This window comes from Phocoena sinus, chromosome 9 (genome assembly GCF_008692025.1).
Source record: "Phocoena sinus isolate mPhoSin1 chromosome 9, mPhoSin1.pri, whole genome shotgun sequence".
Classification (NCBI taxonomy): Eukaryota; Metazoa; Chordata; class Mammalia; order Artiodactyla; family Phocoenidae; genus Phocoena; species Phocoena sinus.
In genome coordinates, this window is record NC_045771.1 from 7,785,825 (window position 1) to 7,800,854 (window position 15,030).

At 41.9% G+C, this 15,030-nt stretch overlaps 1 protein-coding gene across 1 annotated transcript in view; it reads right to left on the reverse strand.

Annotated features, from left to right (window-relative positions):
- The window catches only part of CNTNAP2 (contactin associated protein 2), a 2,098,245-nt gene that overhangs the window by 275,461 nt on the left and 1,807,754 nt on the right, over nt 1-15,030 (reverse strand). The gene's annotated exons all lie outside the window — the stretch shown is intronic.

Consider the following 15,030-nt stretch of genomic DNA (forward strand, 5'->3'; position numbering starts at 1 on the left):
AAATTATTTCCTTAATTAAACCATTTTGTGCATTCAGGAGAGGTAAACGTAGCTCCGTTCTGCTCTCAGCCTCATTTTATAGGGCGAGCTCAACTCAGAACCAAGGGCTGCAAGTTAAGACCTGCCCTGGACTCAGCCATTCCCTCTGCAGTGTCTCATCCTCTCCAGCATGCAGTTTCCATGGCTACAACCGAAAGGGGTGATATAACCTTGTGAGAGGAGTCAACAGTATAAAGTTTTCACTCTGTGTCTGTGACTTGGTTCCTCTGGGCAAGAATGGGGATGGGGTCCCACACCGAAAAAGAATATGACACTAACAATGAAATATCACAAAGAGAAATTAAGGAAAAGATCCCATTTACCATCATATCAAAAAGAATAAAATACCTAGGAGTAAACCTACCTAAGGAGGCAAAAGGCCTGTACTCTGAAAACTATAGGACACTGATGAAAGAAACTGAAGACCACACAAACAGATGGAAAGATATACTTTCCATGTGTTCTTGGACTGGAAGAATCAATACTGTTAAAATGACCATACTACCCAGGGCAATCTATAGATTCAATGCAATCCCTATCAAATTACTAATGGCATTTTTCACAGAGCTGGAACAAAATTTTTCTAATCTGTATGGAAACACAAAAGACACCGAATAGCCAAAACAATCTTGAGAAAGAAGAATGGAGCTGGAGGAATCATGCTCCCTGACTTCAGACTATACTGCAAAGCTACAGTCATCGAAACAGTGTGATATTGGCACAAAAACAGACACATAGATCAATGGAACAGAATAAAGAGCCCAGAAATAAATCTGTACACTTATGGTCAATTATCTATGACAAACAAGGTAAGAATATACAATGGAGAAAAGACAGTCTCTTCAACAAGTGGTGCTAGGATAACTGGACAGCTACATGTAAAAGAGTGAAATTAGAACATTCTCTAACACCATGTATAAAAATAAACTCAAAATGGATTAAAGACCTAAATGTAATACTGAATACTATAAAACTCTTAGAGGAAAACATAAGCAGAACACTCTTTGACATACATTGCAGCAATATTAGTTTTGGATCCTTCTCCTAGAGTAATGGAAACAAAAGCAAAAATAAACAAATGGGACCTAATGACACTTAAAAGCTTTTGCATGGCAAAGGAAACCATAAACAAAATGAAAAGACAACCTATGGAATGGGAGAAATATTTGCAAACGATGAGACTGACAAGGGTTTAATTTCCAAAATATACAAACAGCTTATGTTGCTCAATATAAAAAACAAAAAACAACAAACGACCCAAGCAAAATATGGGCAGGAGACCTAAATAGACATTTCTCCAAAGAAGACATACAGATGGCCAACAGGCACATGAAAAGATGCTCAATGCTGCTAATTATTAGAGAAATGCAAATCAAAACTACAATGAGGTACCACTTCACAGTGGTCAGAATGGCCATCATCAAAAAGTCTACAAATAATAAATTCTGGAGAGGATATGGAGAAAAGGGAACCCTCCTACACTGTTGGTGGGAATGTACATTGGTGCAGCACTATGGAGAAGAGTATGGAGGTTCCTTAAAAAACTAAAAATAGAGTTACTATATGATCCTGCAATCCCCTCTTGGACATATATTTGGAGAGACGAAAATTCTAATTTGAAAAGATACACACACCCCAATGTTCACTGTAGCACTATTTACAACAGTCAACACATAGAAGCAACCAAAGTGTCCATCCACAGATGAATGGATAAAGAAGATGTGGTATATATACAATGGAGTATTACACAGCCATAAAGAAGAATGAAATTTGCAGTAACATGGACGGACCTAGAGATTATCATACTAAGTGAAGTAAGTCAGGCAAAAAAAAAGACAAATATAATATGATATTGCTTATACGTGGAATCTAAAATAAAACTTATTTACAAAACAGAAACAGACCCACAGACACAGAAAATAAACTTATGGTTACCAAAGAGGAAAGCCAGGGGGAGGGATAAATTAGGTGTTTGAGGTTAACAGATACACACTACTATATATAAAATAGATAAACAGCAGGGACCTACTGTATAGCACAGGGAACTATACTCAATATTTTGTAATAACCTATAATGGAAAAGAATCTGATATATATATGAGTCACTTTGCTGTATTCCTGAATCACTGTAAGTCAACTATACCTCAATTAAAATAAGTTTAAAAAGAATATGATGGTGAAACCCCAAAGGTCATGATGCTCACCTGGGGAGCTTCCTGCACTGCTGTGAGCTGACCGATAGCTAGACTGGGTATGTGCGTGATAAAACTGAATTGTTCTCAATTAGTCATGAAAACTCACATACCAAATCCATTAATGGTACATTTAAACATAACGGTACAGGGACTTTCCTGGTGGCACAGTGGTTAAGACTCTGTGCTCCCAATGCAAGGGGCCCAGGTTTGATCCCTGGCCAGGGAACTAGATCCCACATGCATGCCACAACTAAGAGTTCACATGCCACAACTAAGGAGCCCGTGAGCCTCAACTAAGGAGCCCGTGAGCTGCAACTAAAGAGCCCTCCTGCTGCAAAGAAAGGAGCCCATGTGCCACAACTAAGGAGTAGGTGAGCCACAACTAGGGAGCCCACCTGCCACAACTAAGACCCAGCACAACCAAATAAATAATTTAAAAAATAAATGTAACGGTACTTAAGAGGTCATTCTATTTCCTTTTTTTTTTTTTTTTCAGTTCGTGGGCCTCTCACTGTTGTGGCCTCTCCCGTTGCGGAGCACAGGCTCCGGACGTGCAGGCTCTGCGGCCATGGCTCACAGGCCCAGCCGCTCCGGACCGGGGCACGAACCCGCGTCCCCTGTATCAGCAGGTGGACTCTCAATCACTGCGCCACCAGGGAAGCCCTCTACTTCCATTTGAATGCTTGAAACAGCTGTGTGTGCTCGGATGTTTGGAGGTGGGGAGCAGGTCTAAGTTCTCTTGTAAAGCTCTTCAGAGTCTCTACCTTAGATCCCTAAATCTCCTCAAACTTTCCTTACTGGGTCTATGGGTTATTCCTGAATCATCCTAAGTATACTGAGGTTCAAATTAAAAATTAATAACCAGAACTGGAGAGATGAATAACTAAGTATGTGTGTAATGGAAGCATGTGGGCTTCCTGCTCTTGGGTAAACCCCAAAGTTTTCTGTGTGACTGATTCCAAAGAATGAGGGAATAGCAAGACTTAATCTCTCATATTCCTGTGAGTAAGGGACTGCAGGAAGATCTATTTGATTTAGCAAAAATAAAACTTTGTAGATCAAATTTATATCCACTACATGCAGGTTGGTATGGAAAATATTTAACATGTACTGTATGTAGCACACTGAAATGGCCATGAGAGGGTGACTCTGCAGACTGCCCACCTTTTAAAGCCTTGTGTGTCCCCGGCATGAATCCTCTGCCTTTCTTTCTTTTCCTGAGTGACTTCCTATGCTTTCATCATTTTAAGTACTAATCGTAGGTCAATGATTCTCAAATTTATGCATACGGGTAGATCTTTAGTGTGAGGTTAAGATTAACATACGCATTTCTTACTAGACAACTTTACCTTGATTTACAAGTACCTCAAACTCTAAATGACTGAAAGTGAATACGTATTTCTTCCAAATTAACTCAACTTGCAGTATTCTCCACTTTGGAACTGTTTCTACTTCGCCACCTAAGCCAGAAACAAGGGAGTCATTGCTGGGTATGCAATCCACCCCCAAGGCCTGGCAATGGCCCCTCTGAAGTATCCTGCGGTGTGTTCCTCCTCTCTACGCTTTCCGCTGCCTTGGTTCGACCGTCATCCCTGCCTGAATCCTGCACTAATTTTTGGTTCTGCTTCCAGTGTTGGGATCTCTTATCCATTCTTTACAAAGCCAACAGTGAAATCTCTCTAAAGCACAACTGACTGTGTCACTCTCGTGAGCAAAACCCCTAATGGTTCCAAATGCCTCCGGAATGCACTGCAAGCTCCCTGATGTGGCGTATGAACCCAATTTCTCCAGCCTCTTTTCTCCCTACCCCGTACCTTAGAATGGAAGCTCAGCCACATGCAGCTGCCCAGTTTCCACGGGCCGCAGGGCTGCTATGGACTCACCTTTATTTGCATAGTTTCCTCCTTTTGGATTATCCTTTCTCCATCTGTTCCTCTCCCATCCTCCCAACTCACCCACTGCATCTGGCCTGACTCCTTCTCGTCCTTTAAGGCTCAGTTCAGGTGTCCCCTCCCCAGGTGGGTGCAATGCACTTTCCCTGAGCTCCTGTGACATCTTGAATCTATCACTGTGCCCAACTTAAAGTATTATTATAATTACTTTCCTATGTTCCCCTCCTCTGCTAGGCTGTGAATTTCAGAGAGCAGAGATCATATTTTCTATTTCTTTCTCCCTGTAGTATGCAGCCTGACACACAGAGGTGATCAATATGTGTTTCTTGAGTAAGTGAAAAAATGTTTTTCTAAAAATAATTTGCAGCACTGATAATCCCACTACCAGTTATTACCATTTCTTGATGTGACCATCTGCAAAGCCGACCTTCTACAGTTTCAGAATTGGAGTTATTTAGCTCACAGGGACAGAAGCTTTTCTAGATTTGGCATTATTTATTTGGACGTCTAGGCACATTCAGTATTTCCCTTCTTGGAGAGCTGATGTGCACAGAGGTCACTTCTGCCTTTACTAGGTCTCCCTTTGCTGTCCACCTCCTCATATCTTTTTCTCTCTTGGTATAATTTTAATTCATGGTCTAATACCATTAAGCTCCATTTCATGGTCCGCCCTGCTGTCACGAAGGATGGTCCTGGCAGGATGGTAAAGACGGCTGTGCGCGTAGGCACCTTCGGGCACTGTGCAGAGAAGGAGGCTATAACGAGAGTGACCCTTCCGTATTGATAAACTACAAAACCCCCAGAACCCCACAGCCATAGGAAAACAGATTTTGTATCAAATCCATTAGGTGAGTAAAATGTGGAAAAAAGCTGCCCATTTCAGCAGAATGGTAGATGTGAACATCGTAAACTGCGCTACCCGGCAGACTAATGGATTGCTACGATCTGTACAATTATGCTACACAAATCAGTTTCTTGTTGGTGCTTTTTTTCATTACAGGAAATAAAAAGATTCACATGTCCTATTCATCGATAACTGTCGTTTTCCTATTGAAAACTGCCACAGTCCTCGTGTCTTCAGGAATGAGATCAGTAAAGCAACCACACAACCCACGATGCAAAGTGAAGGACATGAGCAAAGGAATGTCAGCTTTTGACACCTGTTCTGTAACTATATATAAATAAGCCTGTTTGTAAATTAGAGAAATAGCTCCTTGGTCACAAGATCGTGGTAACGAGGTAAAGCGACAGTGGCATGCAGAAGCATTATGAAACACCAAAGAACCATAAAGAGGCAAAAAATTCCTTTGTGCCTCTATTTAGTAATAGTGATAGAAAACGAACATGCATTTCTATGTATGTACAGCCGGATAATTGGTTTGGATTTATACATAACACGCTGCAGTTTCTTGCCAACACATAAAACAAAACTATAAGATAAAACCCGGGAAGAAAGGAGCACTGTTGAAAGAAAGCCTGAAAACAAATCCCATTCAGTGGCTAAGTGAAAGTAATTTCTAATATGAACGTGAATAGTGCATCAAAGCTGAAACAAGCATTCAGACACTAAGGATAAAAAGAACACAACTGAGAACACGATTCATTTTGTGACTGTGATTCTTTGTTGTTGTTTTCGTAGTGTGAGGCTGGGGTGTGTAGACACTGAGCTTTGGTCTGATCACCGGGGGTAACAATTGCAAAGTGGAATTCAAGCTGATTGTAGAGGACACACATTGGTCTGTGATTATGTAAGACTACAGGAGTTTTAGAACTTTGTGTCACATAGTTAGATAATAAAGTGAGTGCAATGGCACCCAATATGTTGATTTAGAACAGTGTTAATTTCAAAGGAATCTGGGAATTTGTATGAGGGCAGGATGGGCGGCCTGAGTGGTGACCAGATGCCGAAGTGGCTTGAAGGGTGAATAGCGGGATCCCCAGCAGATGCTGTTGAGTGTGTGGTTATCACACCCCGAGGGCACATGCCAACTGCACCGAGGGTCCAACTGGGCCACAGCATAAAAGGTTTTCACCAAATGCAGAGGTACTGCTGCAGTTCTACATGGCAGAAACTCACTCCACATTTATTGAGCAAAACGTGGTTCAAAAGTACACTCCCGGATGATGAAATACCAAAGAAGTCATTACAATGAAATTCAGTACGCCATGACACTCTACGATCAGACTTACACTTTCTACTTCGAAACGTCCAGTGGTAACATGGAGGTTTTGGTCTCACTCTTGTTTTTGAGGTTATTGAGAGCAATGGGAAGGCTGTCTGCCCAGAATCGAGCTGCTTGGGAATCTCAATATTTAAAAAAGTGTATTTAGATTATAACACAAAGCAGAAGTTAAAGTTTTAACTGCCACTGCCTGTAGGTTAAGCTAATTTGAAACTGAGTAGATGGTGCCCCAATCTGGGGTTTGAAAGCAATTATTTCCAACAGCCTGGCAGCCACCCAGAGCACAGCAGCTTTAAAACATGCTGCATTCTGACCTCTTCTCCGTCTCGGGCTCCGGAGAAAAAACGGAGGTTTTAAAAATCAGATTGGAAGGTGCACAAACAGAACACTGAATGGATTCTGATGGAACCAATCTCACAGTTCACCTTTCCAAACTTTATGGGAAGTTTATGAGGATTTATAATTTCAAGAACAGGACATTTACCTACAGATGCAGGGGAATAAAGTTCAAGTACATTTAGTATTGGAGAATGGTTGCTTTATTGCTGATTTCAATCCACTTGACTTTCTCCTTAATCTTCCACCCTCCACCTCGACTTGAACACATATACACGCGCGCACACACACACACACACACACACACACACACACACCTTTTTAGTTTGGTGCTTCACTGGTTTGTAAAATTTTAAGGAGCTTATAATAGTAAAAAAAATGCAAGAAACCAAAATGTGTAAATCTATTATGGTATATTCAAAAATATAATACAGTGTGGTATAAACAGTAAAATAGAACTAAGCGAAGGGTCAATTGTATATGAAGTGGCATGCAATCTGCAGAATAAAATGCATATGATAGCTCCATTTTGTTAGAGTAGATTGTGAGTTGTATGTGTGCCTGATACACACACATGTATACATGTATGTACATACGTATACAGACTATAAACACCCTTATACACGTGTGTGTGTGTATTCATTTAAGCACAGAGTAAAAGACAAAAGTCTAGAAGGATTCTCATCAAACTTTAATTAGTTACCTTTGTGGACGAGATGGAAGATTTGTATTGGAAGGACCCAGGTTGTGTGTGTGTGTGTGTTTGCGAGAGAGTAGAAAGAAGAAAAGAGAAAGGTAAGTGGAAGAGGAAAAGCAAGGCTGCAAGCAAGGGAGTTTTGGGGAAGAACTTAGGACGGGGTTGAGCGTGAGTGGAGTGTGATGGAGGAACAAAGCACACAGAGCAGGTGGAAGAATGTAGAATGTTCTGTGCTAGGAACTAAATGACCTTGGATGTTCCTTGTGTGATACAAACAGAGGTCAGATGATTTTCCATTACTTTTGGTTACTAGACTGTATTTTTGAAAAGAATTCCATAATGGGACTGTGCAGTGGGAGTAGAGGAGGCCTCGGCTTTTGCATTTGGACTATAGGTCCCTGGGCCTCACCCTAAAGCCACACTGGAGCTGCAGTGGGAAAAGGGGACATTCTTCCCTATCCTGGGAAAGAATAAGGTCCTGAGGCTGCACCATTCACATGGAAGGCCTGGATGCCATGGAGGCATTCCTAGACTCTAACTGCCCATGTCTGTCTAATTAACCAACTAACTAACAGTGATGCTGTAAAACTTTTTTTTACGGTGGATTCTCTCTGGCCACAGGCAAACTTTTCTTCACTAATACTTATTCTGTTAAGATTCTGGACTTCACAGAGTTATTAATACTTATTAATAGTTAACTTTATAGAGTTATTAATAATCGTTAGTAGTAGCTAAAATCTATCAAACCATGTTCCAAGCAATGTTTCAGTACAGGCATTATCTCAGTCTTCACATCACTTGAAGTGCTAGCATTAGCTCCATTTTTCCTATGAGGAAACTGAGGCACAGAAATTTTAACGTGAACACTCAGAGTTTCATTATAAACCCACGTCTAATTTTAAATGGAGTATAATCTATAAAATAATGAATCACTACGTTGTACACCTGGAACTAATAATACTATAAATCTACTTCAATTAAAAAAACAAAATTCAGGTCTCATGGTTTCAATACCAATGCTCTTTCCACAAAAAATGCTGTCCCTCTTTTCTATAAAGCACTTCCCTCTCACTCCCCTACAGCCCTCAGCTTTGCTTATAAATAGAGATTAACCCTCAAAACATTTCTATGGGATTTTGCACTGGCTTCCTTGCATCTGAAGGGAGCCTGAAGATGCTACTGTATTCCCATCTTCAAATTTCAGCTGAAGGAGATTCAGAGGAGATTCTTCTGTAAGGTTCAGGCAGTCTGGGGAGAAGACAGCCATGTTCTGCCTCATATCTCTATTGAGAACCTGCTGTTTGTCACACACAGCTCTAGACTTCATGGGAGATCAACATCCAGGGACCTCTTAATTGTGCCTCTCTCCAACATCATCCTATTCTACTCTCTCCTTTGCTCACTAGGCTCCGGCCACACCAGTCTTCTTTCTCTTCTTCAAAATATCAAGCTTTTTCCAATCTCTGCCCTATTTCTTCTCCCTGGAATGCTTCCTGATATTCTCACTACTCAGCAGTCAGTCACCTCCTCAGAGCCAATGTCATCTTTTCAAAGAAATGGAAAATCCACACTCAAGGCATCCTTAGTCATTCCCAATGGATTTCATTTTCATAGCATGTATCACTATTTAATACATCTATTTATACATTAAGTTTACTTATTTATTGACTGTCTTTCCTCAACTAGGATATAAAGTCCGTGAATGCAAGTGCTTTGCCTGCTTTGTTATTTGTTGTGTTTCTGGCACTTAGACCTTGCTTGGCACATAGAAGGTGCTCAATAAACATTGTAGAATGAATGAGACATACAGCCTTGGGCCCACCAGTTTGGGAACTGTGGGTCACGTAGTCTAACAGCCAAGGAAGGCTTCAAAAGATCAACGTCTACCCAGAGATGGAGCTGCTATTTGCCTAGATCAAGCCTTGTTGTTATATTAGAGATGTGATGAGCTCAGTAATATTTATTGAAGTTATTTAGAAAGAGTAGCTTAAAAATAATTTCATATGACAAAATGCTAAAGGTATTTTAATTTATTCTTTATATACCCTGTCAAAGTATTTATGATTTTTTTTTTCAAGTGACTTTGAGCTGAGTTTACATAATTTCTGGTTGCATGTGACACGCTGAGAGAAGATTCATAGCACTGAGGTGGAATGGTCATGTGAGAGAGGCCAGCTGTTCTAACTTGGCTGCGATGGTTCAGCTTCCTAATGTCCTACACTCATGAAGGAGTTGTCTGAAAATTCTCCATGTCAGCTGAACACTGCATTAGATCACGTGCGAAGGGTCCAATTTTCCCATATGAAGTGAAGTTTGTGCTGTAATCCTTCACAAAGACACTTATCATGCTTAAAAATTGAGCTTTAGTTTGCAACCCTGTACCCATTTCCCGGAGCATGGATTTGGCTGGGAGAAGGCGTTCTCCAGCTCTGATATCTCCAAGTAGCTTCATATTAAAGGAAAGTCGGGTGCTGGGCCAGACTCATCCAATGCTTCTGCCCAGGCTCAGAGGCTCTCCTCTTCCCTCAGGGTGGCTGATGAATATATTAGTCCTATTGAGTGATATTAAGATCCTGGTCTTTCCCAGCAGGGAAAACTCTTTTCCTCATCGAGTAAGGTTTCTGCCCCAATGCTTCATGAAGATACGTTCTTCTAAGTTTTGCTTGCCTTCCTTGCACAGGCTCCTGTAGAAACGGGGAGGATCACCCCATCTGAGAGACTTCAGGAGTGTCAGAAGGTGATGTTTGGTTTGGGGCTGCTTTGCCTCTTGTAACCCTGATCCCCCTCGTGTGTCCCCACCTTCACCTCTACCAATCCTGCTCTCAGCTACTTATCAACCCAACCTCCATAACATGGTGGCTGCTAACGGCTTAACAATTACTCATCCCAGTTTTTTTTTTTAATAAGGGATTCTTGAAGATTGAAATGCCTTTAAGATCCAAACTAATCTCTAATGGTATGATTTCAAGTATCAACACAGGGTGGGGATAAATATTTCAATATCCATGGTCCATGTTTATACCTATAATAATTATCTAGTAGTTACCTTGCAGCTATGATCTATGTTTCACTGCCAGCACACACGCACATACCCTCGGAAAAACATTCAGTTTAAGAATCTTGACAAATGAGGGGAAAACGTTAGAATAACAAAATGGACCATAAACGATTCTAATTTTCTTCACTAACGACAATCGAGTAAAAACGTCCAAAGTTCACATGTGACAATGAATTTGGACGTCAATACTTTACAGTAGAAAAAAGGTCAATTTTTATACTTGAGAAAAATGAGGTTTACACTGAAAAGTACTTAATAAAAATAACACTGTGGACAAAACTCACCACACTCAAGGAAAAAAGGTTAAATTATTTCATGACTTTTAACACTAAACTTCAAAATATCTTTCTTCTTGGAGAAAAATACATGGGAAATTTTCCTTCTGCTCCATTTCACATGCTTGAAAAACTACAAGGCATCCCACTGTGTATTAATCAGAAAACTCAGGGCAGGAAGGGAGAAAATTTTCACAGAAATAATTTGGAAGGTGAGAGACTAGACCTGATTAGTTTTCACAAGGTATCACAATTCTGTTAAGGATTATTTCCCATGAGTGACATGTAGAGTTCCCTCTAGATGATTTTTCCCAGGTGGTGCTCTTTTCTCGTATTTCAATCTGATGTTTATTCTTTTATAATCAACAGCTCACAAAGCTTAGTGTGCCTTGGAATAATCTGCAGGGCTTGGTAAAAATGCAGCTTTCCGAGCCTTAATCTCAGCTCTTTGGAATCACTCAGGCCTGGGTCCAGGATCCTGCCCTTCTAATCAGCACCTCAGCTGCCTCTGATGGCAGGCAATCTTTTCTATAGAAGCTTTGGAAACACGGTTTTGGAGTCTACGCAATGACACCTTCTTAGAAGCCTGGCTATTTCTGAACCACTATTATTTCGAAATTTGTGAAGGGCAGACGTGCCCTTCATTCTCGCTCTTGGTGCAGCTGGATCAGGACATGAGGACAGTTTGCCGAGGAGTCACCCTCGCTCCTGATTTAGGCTTCGACGAGCCAGAACAGGCTGGAAGCCACACACATGCTGACAGTGCAGGTTCACCCGCTTCGATGCACAAGCTTGTTGCTTCCTTCGCCAGAGAGATCTTCACACTGAGACCCAGACTGGGCTGCTCTGTGGGTCTCTGGGGGAAATAGGACTTTGCTTCAGTCCACAACCTAGCGGGAGGAAGCTCAGAGACTGGGCACCCAGCCCTCACCTTTCAGTTCTCTGCTTGTTTACTTGAGTTCATTTGACTCTTGGGACATCATTCGCTCTGGTTTCTTCCCACAACTTTACTCCCGGTCAATTCGTTGCTGCTCCTGCCTCCAAACATCTCTTACATACTTGTCCTCCCCAGGCTGCAGTCAGGCCGCTCCGCTCTTCTCTCTCTAGCCTGCCTCTCCGTGTGACCCCCGCTGTCTTCCCACCGATAACCGCCATCCGTGTCTCAGCACAGACTCTAAACAGAGTTCCAGAGCTAAGCGCCAAAAGCCCAGCAGGACATGCCCATCTTTTCAGATTTCCTACCAGAAGCTTAAAAGAGCAAGTATAAAACCAAACTCACTGCTCTCACCCACTGATGGGCCCCTCTGTGGTCTTCACCTCAAGGGTCACTATGCTGGGAGTGCCCTGCTTTTAGGAAGCTTCGGGGTCCATCCTGAGCCACAGTTCCCATGCCCACGCAAAACCAGATGCTAAATTCTGTCAATCCCACGCCCGAGGCGTCTCCCCAGTCACCTCCTGCTCTCCCTTCCCCTGGCCCTTGTCTCCCCGGCTCGCCTCCCTCCCGCTCTGAGTCATCCTCCAGGGGGCCAGCAGGACCGCTTTCCGAATACAGGCTGAATTACCAACACGTGTCACAGATCCTGCCAGCAGACTCAACCCCCTCCATCTGTGACGACGTTTTACTTTTGTTTCCCTTCTTTTCTTCTTAGTCTTAGTTAACCAAGATGCTATGATTGGTAGAGATAAGGATGATAACATATAATAGCTAATATTTATCGATACTTTACTGTATGTGTCATTCACTGTGCTAGGCGCTTAATATGCATGATTCCACTCGAGTTTCACAAAACCCTAAAAAACAGGCGCTGCTATTATTCCCCTTCGCAGATGAGGCAGTGGAGACTCAGAAATTAAATAACTTGCTCAAGTTCATGTGGGTAGTAAGACGGGCTTCAGAGTAAGTCTGTCTGAATCCAACGCCTGTAATTCTAATCATTTCCCTCGACTGCCCATTTTTGTTGTGCTTAAAAAAATACTATAGAAAGTATTCTTACTACATGCATTTACAATAATTTCTACGCTATGGTGGGTGGAAAGCAGTGACGGGTTTCAGCCAATCCACCTACGTTCCCTCATCCAGTTGGGTCAGGGTGAGTTTGTCACTATATTGCCTGTAAAACAAACATATAGAAGAGGACCATCCCCATAGCCCCAGCTTCCGAAATTCATGCTTTTTATGCTAATAGGTTTCAAATGTATTAACTGTTAATGGCTGAGGAACTCTGTAACTCTTTCCACTGTAAATAGATTGGTTAGTTACATATTTTCCAGATATATTCAATAGAATACTGATTTCAGATTTCTGAAATATCAGTGGTCATCACATCAAAAAAGGTTTTTTCAGTCAAATGAGAAATGCAGGATTGAAAAACGTCAAACAGATTTCTCTATTGCAAGATGTCTCACAATGCATTGTGATTCTCTGAGAAGAGGATACAGTACGTGTTGTGCACACCTTTGACCACAGAGCTCTTTTTCCCTTTTTTCTTTTTTTTTAAACACAGCTCTGATATACACCTATTTGGGAAATGCTATATCAAAATAGCTACCTGGTATTTCTGTTAATACAGAATCGATTTTTGCATTTAAAGCATATGGGCTGTGCTGTTTATTTATATTTAAGCCCCACAGATGTTATTAAAGAGTGTCACCATGTTTTACTCTGTTTAGAAATGATGATAACCAGAACAAATTGCTGCTCGAGGAGATGTGGAGGATTATCGATTAAACCGTTGATCTGTGTCGTCAGGGGGAGGGCACATAAAGCAAAGCTTGATATTTTATAAACACTGAGACTGTGGGTACTTACTTCTCCGCAACCCCCTTTTTATATCTAATAAATGATTCACGCACTCCAACGAGCTCTGTCACGGAGGGATCATATCTGCTTCCGGCCGCTTCTCTTCCCTAACGTTAATCAAGGCATTTGTGGAAGCGGCCACCCCAGCATCACGAGATTCTGTCTTCTTGAGGGAAAGGAGGTAGGCTGAAGGAACAAAAGCTGGGCGCGACGTCAATGAAGGATTTTTTTTTTTTTAACATCTTTATTGGGGTATAATTGCTTTACAATGGTGTGTTAGTTTCTGCTTTATAACAAAGTGAATCAGTTATACATATACATATGTTCCCATATGTCTTCCCTCTTGCGTCTCCCTCCCTCCCACTCTCCCTATCCCACCCCTCCAGGCTGTCACAAAGCACCGAGCTAATATCCCTGTGCCATGCGGCGGCTTCCCACTAGCTATCTACCTTACTACGTTTGTTAGTGTGTATATGTCCATGTCTCTCTCTCGCCCTGTCAAAGCTCACCCTTCCCCCTCCCCATATCCTCAAGTCCGTTCTCCAGTAGGTCTGCGTCTTTATTCCTGTCTTACCCCTAGGTTCTTCATGACATTTTTTTCCCCTTAAATTCCATATATACGTGTTAGCATACGGTATTTGTCTTTTCCTTTCTGACTTACTTCACTCTGTATGACAGACTCTAGGTCTATCCATCTCATTACAAATAGCTCAATTTCGTTTCTTTTTAAGGCTGAGTAATATTCCATTGTATATATGTGCCACATCTTCTTTATCCATTCATCCGATGATGGGCACTTAGGTTGTTTCCATCTCTGGGCTATTGTAAATAGAGCTGCAATGAACATTTTGGTACATGACTCTCTTTGAATTTTGGTTTTCTCAGGGTATATGCCCAGTAGTGGGATTGCTGGGTCATATGGTAATTCTATTTGTAGTTTTTTAAGGAACCTCCATACTGTTCTCCATAGTGGCTGAACCAATTCACATTCCCACCAGCAGTGCAACAGTGTTCCCTTTTCTCCACACCCTCTCCAGCATTTATTGTTTCTAGATTTTTTGATGATGGCCATTCTGACTGGTGTGAGATGGTATCTCATTGTAGTTTTGATTTGCATTTCTCTAATGATTAATGATGTTGAGCATTCTTTCATGTGTTTGTTGGCATTCTGTATATCTGCAATGAAGGATTTTTAAGCCACAGTAGAACGTTTTCAAAGCTCTTTTCTGCCTCGAAGCTGCTGGGGTTTGGACCCCAGCACCAAGGCCCGTCTCCTCCTGAGGGTGGCTGCTGCCCCCTCCGCACCCTCAGCCTCCCGTTATGGTCCAGGATCCAGGACGCAGTGGACCTATGGCCCCACTGGGACCCGCCCGCCCCTGTCCCTCCATCCGTCCAAGCCAAGCGTTAACGTATGATGAGCTTCTCCATTTTTTCAGGGAGGCTTCAGAGCTCTCTTGGCTTGCTACCCTTCTGGTATCATGCCATGTCTTAAGATGGGAACACCTCATGAATATTTCTGTGTGGATTGATGCACTAGCCACCAGACTAAACAGAA